The sequence below is a fragment of the Pterocles gutturalis genome, unplaced genomic scaffold (assembly GCF_000699245.1).
Source record: "Pterocles gutturalis isolate BGI_N339 unplaced genomic scaffold, ASM69924v1 scaffold10294, whole genome shotgun sequence".
Taxonomy (NCBI): Eukaryota; Metazoa; Chordata; class Aves; order Pterocliformes; family Pteroclidae; genus Pterocles; species Pterocles gutturalis.
In genome coordinates this window covers 27251-38972 of record NW_010133243.1, presented here as the reverse complement: position 1 = coordinate 38972, position 11722 = coordinate 27251, and positions in this window count along the sequence as shown.

Genomic DNA, 11722 nt, shown 5'->3' with positions numbered 1-11722 from the left:
GAGCATCCAGGAAGTGCTGATTGACTATTGTCTGCCTGCTGTTGTTAAACCTCTTCTGTGCAATGGGAGCCTGGAGCTTATAAACTGCATAACTTATCCCAGATAAAAACATATGGGAACATGAAGTGACAAGGGGGTGAGCACTGAGGAGTAAATGGGGCTGTGAAACTATGGGCCTTCTGAAGTAGTAGGGAAACTGCCATGAAGAGCAGGAAACAGGCAGCTCCCAGAGGCTGCCAGCAGGATACATGCCACGAGGAAAGCAGTGCAACACAAAGCCCTACTGTAAGAAAAGAGTAAACAAAGTCACTGAAAATTCCTCAGGAAGAGATATTTAGGAATCCTGGTGTGGAAGAAACAGCAGGGTTGTATAGCTAATACAGAGATAGCATAAGGCTGTTTGGGGGCTAGAGGACACAAACCCAGAAGAAGAGCTGCATACAGGGTGATTAGGGGGCTGGAGAAGAGAATGGCAAAGAGTCCCTGGTGTGCACAGTAACCTCAGCCTTATGGAAGCCAAGAAGTATGAAACCCCCTGTTATGGAAAATTTAGATAATCCTCAAATATGTAAATGCTTTAAGCCTTATCTGAATTCCGAATCAGTTGAAGTTCATCTCTGAAGAATTAGAATTAATGCCTATTTTTAATGAAAGCATGTTCCCTGCTTGGAAGCATTACGGTGTTCAGGTCAAGAACAAACATGTCCCACTAATGCTCTTGTTTATGTCAAGGATTTTTCCAACTGTGCTACAGTATTTTTCTCTCTCTTCCATGTAGTCTCACCCATTTATGCTTGTTTTACGTAGATAAGCTCCTTATTCTCTGCTCCGTTCCCTTCTATTTGATTTTATTTAGAAAACCAACTGCTTCTACATGATGAGATGCTCAGACAGGCTGGAATATCTGACTTTGACCATAAAAACCTGTAAGTTTCTCCTGTGACACTGGAGTGAAAGGGGCTGATAGATGGTAAGACATTCAGTAATCTGGATAGATTTCCCCAGCACTTTTCAAAGAATGAATGAACTCCTGAGCTCTGAAAAAATCCTTTCTATAGTGTAGAGACCTGAAGGTGACAACGTCTTTCACTTTTCCAGAGTAAAGTTCCATAGGGACTTACAGGAAAAGACCTGGGATTTACTTCTCGAAGAAGTTTGCCTGAATTTTCTGAACTAGAGTAAAGAACTCCCTGAGTTTTATTCCGGATGTCTGCCACTGTGTTGCTGTGGCAGATCTCTGGCACATCACCAAGTGCTCAGCGCGGTAACTGCTGAAGCCAGTGAGAGATTTTTTGTTGATTTCACTCTTTGGTAATTATGTAACATTTTCCCTCTCTGCTAAGCCAGGGATAATACTTTTCTAATTAAAAAATGTGCTCAGGGAGGTTCATGTTTGAGCTTGAATTTCAATTTGTAAAGAATTGAATTAAAAAATAGTGGCATTTCAAGTGTGTATGTTTGTCAGCCTGCTGCCCTTTTTGATTTTCTATGAGGAGTATATCTGTGTTTAGAGTTTCTCAGAATTCTTTGTTCATAGGACTGATATTGGCTATTTTAGTGGGAAGGAAACACTACTGATCTTAAACAGAAGAATAAGACAATAATCCTTATCTTGTATCTGATATCAAATCCAGTTAATTTGAGAACAAGGAAGTGTAAACTGTTAACAAACAATTTAGAAGACAGATGGGTTGGTTTGGGCTTCAAATATAAAAACCACAGGTTTTGATCATTTCAAGGTTATGTCCAATGAGCATCTTGGGACATAGCCCAAAGTCTAAAAAAAAGGAAACATCTAAATAGATGATTGTTGCTTTGGGGTATTTGTAATGTGTGAATTCATCTGGCACCTGCTCATCTCAGCGGGCTTTTGCTCTGAACTGTTTAAACTCCAAGGTCACTGGGCACTGATCACTACGAGGTGCTACTTCATTAGCTACCCCGATAGTCCCTGTGATCCCTCTAAAACAAACTTCTGTTCTTCAGCTTTAATATGTATTAATGTCTACATTCTAATCCATCAGTCTAGACAAGTGATTGCAACAAAAAACCCAAATCAATTTTTACGCAAAGCTAACTGAATAACCTTGTGCGAGCTCTGATGCCTTAACCTTTCCTGTTGCTGAAAGATGCTTGGAACTTGCCATGAGATCAATGTTTTGTAAAGGTCAACTTCTTTGTTAGCAAAGTGATTAGTTGGTTTAGGTTATAAATTTATTTTTATCCTCTTCTTAGAGTAAGAGGTACACAGTAAAAGCTACAACATGATGCAAATGTGTCTGATAGCAAAAAATATTAACAGAGACCACTATTTTCATGGAGTCTTGGCCAGGGTCTTTTGGGAGTATATGGCATTTTTAAGGGAATCTCCATAAATTCTCAATTTATTCTCAGTTGACTGCAGATGTTAAATGAATAATTGGATCAGACATTACAATGAAAATCTTCCCCTCGCTATTATGACCATTAGAAAGATTCTGTAGGGTTAAATTATAATCTTTTCTTAGGTTATATATATATTTGCTAAAGCTATTGCAGCTATGTACTTTGCTCAGCATTTTGCTGTTCAAGATTGTAAAACGCTGAGTCTAAGGCACTTCGTTCTGGTACCCGAATACAAACAGGTGTGTGGAAATGCCTGTTTTTCCATCATGCGGGGCCACCTGGGTAGTCTCTTCAAAAGCTTCTTCAAATTTGCACAGGGCCAAATTAGCCATTGGTTAATGGCTAGTCATCCTATAATGTCATTTAAATTACTCAGTTCTTTCTTTAGTGAAGATAAATACATGTAGATCACCACATGGACTCATCTGGATGCAGCTTGGATGTGAACCTCTGCTGGAGTGTCTGTGAGCTCCTTTACACTCTGCTGTGTGTCCTGGGCTGCCCTGCCCCTATCTCCCTCCTGCTCATCTGCCCCACCTCAGAATAAGATCTGGAATAAAATCCACTGGGCATGCAGTTGAGCAGGATGCTATGCATTTACAGTGACAGTCACATATCTAGGCTTTTCTTTTTGTTATTTGAACCGGTGCCTGCTGCCTGCCAAAAGCTCTGAGGAAGTGCTGTACTGATCATTTTGTCTCATAAACAGCATTCCTGTATCTACCATGGGCTTCACTGAACTTTTGCATCGGCTTCCAAGTACATTTACCAGTGTCACTGGTCTGGCAAAAACAAATGTGTACAGCATCAAAATGGATCTGAGAGGAAGCAACCTTGTATCTTCTGAGGGATAGAAAGAAAAAGGTATCTCAAAAGGGCAGGAACAGGGCAGATTATGACCCTTATGTACAATGCAGTAATGACATCTGGATTTCCTTTTTTTTGTCTTTTTGCTCTTCCTCAAATGCTAAGAACAAGAATAAAGTTTTTCAAGGAGAAAAAACTGTTGAAGACTAGCTTACCTGAGCCAAAAGCTGCTGTCGATTATACCCGTAGCAGATGTGAAAGCTAACTCTGTGAGCATGGTAAGAAATACGCGGTGAAGGTATACTATAAACATATTAATATGAGTAGCTCTGAGATTCCTAGTGCTTCTCACTACATTGTCAGTAAATTGAACCAGTTCTGTCCTATGTGGGGCAAAAAATAATTTGTATACTTTGAAATGCTGTGGGCTACATGATTAACTGTCAGTCATGAGTTAGTATATTGCAAGGGAAAATCTAGCTTGTGTATGTTTTTGTACAAGTAAATACACAAACTCTCCAGTATTCATTCTGTATGAAGTGCTGCCTGCCTTACATAACTGCAAACAGAGATCGGTGCTTTAAATGGATGAACAAAGGTAACCTGTGTATACTGATACACCCTGATCAAGCCTCTGTGGTTATAACCCCCTTTACCTACTGCCAGACAAGCTGGGAGACTGAATTCCAATCACATAACAGGTACATGATCAAATTTATAGAGTGTAAGCTTGTGAATAGTTCAGTGCAATACTTGCTGAGGATAAAAATAGCAGTTTCTTTGCTCACTGTCTCTGAATTGGTTCAGAACACCTCTTATAGCACAAAAACAAACGTTATATCAGCTGAGGCGAAAACTTAGCTGTATTTATGGCCATTGCGCCACTGTTCTAGATCTATGATCACAGCTCTTTTAAAATCTTCTTTTTGCCATTGGTGTATGTATTTTATCCCTGCCCTATGTCAGTATATGTTCTCCCTGGGGGGCATATAGCTTCTCTTTCTTAGTCTGCACAGTGTATGGACACACCACATACCGTTGCTGACTGTTCAGGACTTGTTCTGCATCCAGGAATGTTTTATCCATAACAGTAATGAAACAGAGGCCTGCTGTGTGTTTGAAACCACCTTACCCAGCAGACCCTCTATGTATCATGCAGTATATAGTGTCCAGGGGGTGGAACAGCAGCTGGCTTACAGCAGCCAGTCAGATCTCTGCTATAGTTAGGAAAAAAGATGTATATACCTGTAGTCAGAGAGATAGGATGTTTGAGTTCCTGACTCCAACAGCTTGTTTTACAAACCTGGAGTCCACATAGTGATTTTAAATATTGTGTAAAAAACCACTGTGCACATGGAGTGATCCACAGTGCTGGATGAGCATGGAGCTATTGGGGAATTATTCCCACTGCTCACTGTCAGCGGATGTGGAGGTCTCAAGCAGCTTTCTGTGAAGGCTCATTTTCCTTGCTCGCAGCAATTCAAGCTAGTAGCAGAGCTGTCCAAACAATCCATTGGTGCTGGATGTTTGTCCACTGAATGCTATATACCAATGACTTAACTTCAATATAAGCCCACAGGTCTTTCATATTCAGGCAATTATTCTAAGCTCTTCTCCTTGCTTGGCTCTAAAATCTGTAAATTCTATAACGCAGATGATGTTCTAGAATGTACCAGTAAAACATGCTTAGGTTGTGTTTTGCCTTTTGGAACATTTTTTCCTCCAGAGACTGAGTTTGGTTTTTTCAAGTCTCCGAGGAATTCAGTGTTGCTTGACTAAAGTAATTCAAGAAATTATGGAGTCCTTATGGTATGACCTGTGATTGTTATACTGGTCCTAACAGCAGTTCCCAGACCAGAGCCCATGGACCAGTCCTGCTCCTCATCACCCCAGCATTTATGCAGAACTGATCTGAGGGCTGCACAAGGAATCCTGCCCAGAGGCATCTCCCTCTGCAGAACAGCCCTACGGTCCCTTTGCTACTACAAGATGCAGTGCACAGCATCACACGTCTTCCTGAAGCTGCATCACAGCCCATAATATCGCAGCCACTGCAAACCAGCTTAAGAAAATATGTACTGGTAAACTAAATTCATTTAATCCCCTTCATCTCTGTGATTTTTCCCTCTAGGCGTGTTTCAAAGGAATTTTAATCCCCTTTCATGCAGGCCAGAGAAGGCGCTGAGGCTAGCAGCTTGTCCACACCTAGCAGAATAGTTACCACGCTTTATGTTCACGTAGTGCCTTAACTAACTCTCAAGTGTGGCCAAATAGACAAGTCCTTAGGATTGCCTGGATCCCTCAAAATGCTTTGAAATGTCAAACTGAAATCCTTATCCACCCTTGCTAATTAGCATTCTCGCCTAACAGAGGACAAAAGACTTACGCACTCTGGATGATTTTCTTTATTCTGCTTTCCTTCACGCAATCTAAAAGATTCCCTCTGTCCTCAGTATTAGACTTCCCTACTCTATCGGCTACTGCCTAGTACTGATGACTTCCCATGAGCTGGACATCATTAACTACTGAGCTCCTGGTGTCAGGGAAAAAGTAAATTTTGGCTTTTTCCTTAAAGATGATACTTGGCAAGTAGGTGCTTTAGTCTTTGAAAAATGATGAAAGAAGCATAGCCTAAGATAACTCCAGCCCACAACTATTATCTGGGGAATATTTGACTATAGACAGAATTGTAGATCTTTTATTAGCATGAGCGTGATGAGTCTATTGAAGTTCCTCCACAAAGTACAAAAAGTCACATAAAAAGAGGAACACATACTAATTTTGCTCCTTCTTTGTACCATTATGTAAGGAAGGCTGTAAATAGCAGAAAAAGTGTGTAATTGCTAGTCACACTCCTTTCTGTTGAGCAATTTGTCTTTTTTTATTTTTTTTTTCAAACCCAGGGTTGGCAGACAGAAGTTGGGAAAAACACAATGCAGGAAAGCACTGAGTTATACACGGTTTATGAGAATTTTTCCCCCCCTCTGCCTGAAGTGGCATGCACAACTGCATACATGCGACTGGCTTGTGGATGCTGGGTTTGTTTCCTGCAGAGGTCCATAAGTACTCTAGTAACATCTACAAACACAGGTGTCATTGCTTTGGGAAACTACCCCTGGGCTCTTTTGAAAGCCAGAACTCCTCTGGCTCTTCCTTTACCAACTACCCAAAAAGGTAGAGGAAAGGTAGCAGAGTGCCCCATTCTGCCCTTCCTGTTTGCCTGCTTGGCAGCTCCTTCCCAAGGGGACCCTGTAGCCTGCAGCAGGGCACCCAGCTGTTGTGAAGCTCTGCAGCCCCCTTGGCCAGACACATGCCACGGTGGTTGGTTTGGCCTGGGAATAAATGGCTCTGGCAACTTGGAGCAGAGTCAGGTCATGGTACAAAGTGGCTCTGTTAAACAGGGTTCATGGGTATGGTATAGGCAGGTCTTGGCTGCTCAGTTTCAGAGCAAAATATCACTGGCAGGGCACCCAGCTGTTGTGAAGCTCTGCAGCCCCCTTGGCCAGACACATGCCACGGTGGTTGGTTTGGCCTGGGAATAAATGGCTCTGGCAACTTGGAGCAGAGTCAGGTCATGGTACAAAGTGGCTCTGTTAAACAGGGTTCATGGGTATGGTATAGGCAGGTCTTGGCTGCTCAGTTTCAGAGCAAAATATCACTGTAAAAATAATGGCTGCTCAGTTTCAGAGCAAAATATCACAGTAAAAATAAAAAAAAAAAAGCACCATGTCCTTGGCTGAAGATAAACAAACCTGGTAAAGCAAAGTTAATCCTTTTAAAATGTAAATATTAAATTGCACTTTCGTTTTAACAGCACCCTTGGGTCTGTTGCCCTTTGGCTGGAATACCTTCCCAGTCTCCATTGCTGCTGGGCAGTACCACTGGGATGGGAGCCCATCCCTTCCGCAGTATGGGGAAGAAATTGCTCAAGGTGGGAGTAAGCAGTCATCACTGGCGTCTTGTCTCTGAGGATCATGACACATGTAAAAAAAAAAAGACATCTGTGCTGAATGATAGGGGAGAATCTACTAAATGACAAGCAGGGCATGCAGTCTTACCAGCTGCTCTGAGATGCAGCTGAGCCTGGCTGTCAAGTAGTTTATAGCATGTCTTTTAACTGCCTCTCTTCCCCCAGATTCTTAGGAACATGGCAAAAGATGATGGCTTGTCTGGCTGCTCCAGACTCTTAGGTTAAAAAGCACAAGAGAAGAAAAAAAGATAAGAAGGAAAAAGAAGGTAACAAGGAGATGGAAAAAAAGAGGCTGAGATGTAAAGACCATGGTGGTAGGCACCTAAATCTAACACTTCTTGTGATGTTCATGAAAATAGCTGAACCTAGGAGAGGCAGAGTGTCTCTCAAAGATAGGACAATGATGTCTAGTGGCTCTGTGTAGGGATTATTGCAGCAAGATAACACCCTCCTGCACCACACTCTGAGCATCTCTCACATGACATTGTGGATCCCCAAAAGGGTGTGATGACTGTTGTTTTTATCCACCAGTTGAGAGTAATTTCCAGTGCAGTAGTTTTGGCCCACTGGTCCCTTCTTCCACATTCCTCCTGCTTATGACATATGCTTTTAACACGGTCTGTGGATGTATGTGTTTGTATTCATTTCATGTTTCTCTGATTGAAGTTTGCTAATTCTTATAAACAGTTCTATTTGCGCAGCCGAGCTGGACTTTGGGAAACTTGAAATTTGAGTGTCTGCATAATAGTGCTGAAAGGGACTATATAGCCAGCACCTGGAAAACCTGTTGTGCCTGCCCAGAGAGGGATCCTTTCTCCTCTCTGCTCAGCAAAGCGAGGAATTTGAAGTCACCCTGGCTTTCCTTCCTCAGTTTGTGATTCTGTTGCTAAGTGGCAACAAAAGAAGATTATAGGTTCATAGAATAACAGAAACCTCTATTCAGTGCTCTTGTGTAATTATATATTTCAGTTACTTACTTGAGAACTGATTTTTAGCTGCCATGCTCCTACCCTCCCTCACGCCTCCATGGGTCTGTTATCCTCAGGGCTGGCCAGGACCCTGAACAACTGGCCCTTCCTTTCCACACTCAGCCTCTGCGCCCCAGGGTGGCTGGCTCTGCCTCCCAGGGTACCCTGAGGGTCTCTGCTCTTAGGGGCGGTCTCAGAAACTAAAGCCCTACCCTAGTCCTTCTGAATGGTTTCTTTTGGGAGAAAGCAGGAAAGAGTTTTTTGGGAGAAAGCAGGAAAGAGAGCATAAAACAGTTCAGAAAGGTCAGATCTTCCAGAGGTCACCCATTTGCTTCCTTCATCGAGAAATCCCACGTTTCTTTTTCTCTTTTGCCAGCCAGTGCGGTTCCACTTTCTCAAGCAAAAGTGGTCAAGCAGCTTCAGAAAGTGGAGGAAAAGGCAAACCTGAGTGGCCGAGGTAATTACTAAACGTTAAGGGTGAACCTCTGGCAGAAATTGCTTAGAGTGGGGTTTGGGACAGAACCGGTGAAAAGGGTACGGAAAAATCAGGAAACAGCACAGCTGGCTGGTGTTGGGGATGTGCATAGAAAGGGAGCCTGGGAAGGAGATGTAATTTGTCAGCTGGGAGGAGGGAATGGTCGTGCACAGCACATGCATTCACAGAAGCATGAGAAGCAGAGGAAAGCAGTTTAGATTATTTTAAGTAGAAAACTGCACTGAGGAGAACCATGCAAGGAAGAGGAGACAAGAAAAAGCAAGGCTGAAATAATATTTTCTGGGGCAGTCTCTGTGTTTCGAACTGCAGATGACATTAGGCACATGGGCAGCACATGTTTACTCAAGGCCTTGTGTTTAGGGGACATCCTCCTTTACAGAGCCCCTTCCAAATGAGACGCTGGGGATTTTTTTTTTTGTTTGTTTGTTTCAAATTTTAGAAGGAGTGAATACGCATTGTCCTTTTTTTTCTGAAGAACTTGTGTAATTCTCCTGTCACCCCACTCTGCCTTAGCTTTGTATGTAATTTCTCTTTGGAGGTAACTGTGCTGTTTTCAAAACAGGACATTGGGTTTGCTAAGATTGGTTTTAGCTCAGCAGGCACACCAGGGTAGCTAGTGACTAGCACAGTGGGTGCAAAAATGGATCTCCTCTTGCTAGGATGTGTTAATTCGGCTGATCAAACACAAGGCAAACATTCACTTTGCAGTTCCTACCCCAGGATAGATTTTTCCCGTGTATGTTATGGGTCTCCTTCACACTCAAAGAATAAAATTGGTTTTGACTTCTCTTCATCCTTAGCAGCAACCTGCAGGATGTGTTTGCTGCTCTTGCAGTTCTTTTGTTTTAGCACAGCACCCCGGATGAGGACAGGAGGTCACTCCCTTTCTTTCCTTCCCATCTGAGTCCATTCAGATCTTCAGTTCCGAGACACAGTTTTTTGGGATTTCAGTCTGAACAGGTAGCATTGCCTGCATCATGGCAGTGCCCAGGGATGGCACCAGAAGTGAAGGCCTGGGAGAGCTCGTGATGTGGAAATGGTGGAAAGCAGACCAGCGTGTACTTCTGAGATGTGATACGCACAGCCTCTGCTTTTGATTGCTGCCCCCATGAGCAGCAATCTGCTTTAGGAACAAAAAGGTTTTGTTTAAGATCAGGTAGGGCCCTTCATCTGAAGTCATTCTGGAAGGAAGAAAAATACCCTGCAAAAATAGAGAGCATGCTCTTTTAACTCCTACAGACATCCTACTGTTTTTGTGACCAGTCACCTGGAGTCTAAACTCCATCTTTGACCAGAGTTATCAAAGACTAAATTCCTTGAGCCTGTGAAAACTCAATTACTAGGACAATGGCAGCCTTACTGTTTGTCAGAATATCCAGTTATGACAGGGTGACTAATTTGTCCCTGACCTTATGTAATTACATGCATTTCCCTATATGATTGCTGTGATTAAGATAGCAACTCCTGCTAGAATTACACCTGTCTCTCATTCCAAGCTGAGCTCTGCTCAGAAGGAAAAGGAATTGCTGGACCCTCTCGTGGTGCTCTTGCCTAGATGCTGAGGAAAGTACCAAGTGAACCCTGATGAAGCAAACATAATAGTGCCTTCATGGCAAATAGGGTCTAGTCTTGACCCTAGGTCAAGTCTAGTTTCCTCTTACAATTCTTCCAGCATAGAGGGATGGAAAGGATAGAACACAAAAGAAAGAAGCACCAATAGAAGAAAAACAGCTTTCTGTGGAAAACCTGTAAAGCAAGGAGAGAGAAAAGGGGTGAAAAATGTACTGTGTTGCATAGCGCATAATGAAACTGTCAGCTTTCTGAGGGAGGGGACATCCTGTTCTGTGTAATTTTTTTTCTCAATCCCTTCTTAACTTTTGCTGTTAAAATACATTTGTCTCTTTTCTAAAGGTGCCACTGATCCATTGTTCCTTTTGACTTAGGGTGACAGTCATACAGAAACCACCACACAGTGAACTGGGATGCTGGAGGTCTTACAGTCATCACCTGTACAAGCCCAGCACACCGCCTCAGGTTAAAACCATACCAAGTTGAGAGGAAGAAGAGTGAAGGAAAGGGGGATGAAGAGGTACTGCTAAAGACTTTGCTAGGGCATTACTGGATGATAAGACAAATAGGGAAACTTACTGCTCCCCCAGGGTGCCTTTTGTTAGCTGCAGTTCTACTAATCAGGTTGAGTACTGTTTTTCTTCTCATTACAAAGTGTGTCAAAACTTCTGAAAGAAAAATGCCATTAGTGCTTCCTAAGGGATTTGTCCTTTGCGAATAGGAAAGTGCTGGTATGTTGGGAGAGAACATTTCATTTACGAGATCAATGACAAAGCTGGAAAAATCATTATTCTTTGGAAGGGATTTGTTACCTACACAAAAGGAGACACTAGAGAAGAGCGGCTGTATTGGAGTCCTGGACCTTGTTCTTTATTCCCGCCAGCTTTACTGAGCATAACTGGTTATATTTTAATGCCAGCAAAAAAGTCTTTCTAACCAAACCAAAACTCTTTCAGACGCAGCAGCGCCGGAGGAGCCTCGCTGCCCTCCCCATCGCCCTGCTGGGTGTGAAGGCGTTTTCCCCGGGGGCTCTGCTGCCCAGCCCGTGCAGAAGCGTCTGTACCACCGCGGTTCTGCGTCCCGCCGTGGGACGGATCCCACACCCCCGGCTTTGGCCGAGCCTCTCTCAGCACCCCCAGTGTCACCGGGGGTTTCTGCGTGCCGGGAGGCAGGGGACACACGCGCGATCGCAGGCTGCCACCTCGTGGCCTCAGGCACCCGCAGTGCCTCCATCTCTCACCCCGGGGTTTTTTTCCACCAACCCGAGTGAAACACTTCTTTGATGGTTTTTTTGGTTGTGGTGGTTTTTAGTGGGTTTTGGGTTTTTTTTTTGTTTGTTTGTTTGTTTGGTTGGTTTGGTTTTGGCGGTGGGGCGGCAGGGACGGGGCTGCTGCCTGCGGCCGCCCCGTGGGCAGCGCCCGCAGGAGAGGCAGGAGACAGGCAGGAAGGGCAGGAGGGAGGCAGGAGGGAGGCAGGAGAGGCAGGAGGGAGGCAGGAGGCAGGCAGGAGAGAGGCAGGAGGCAGGCA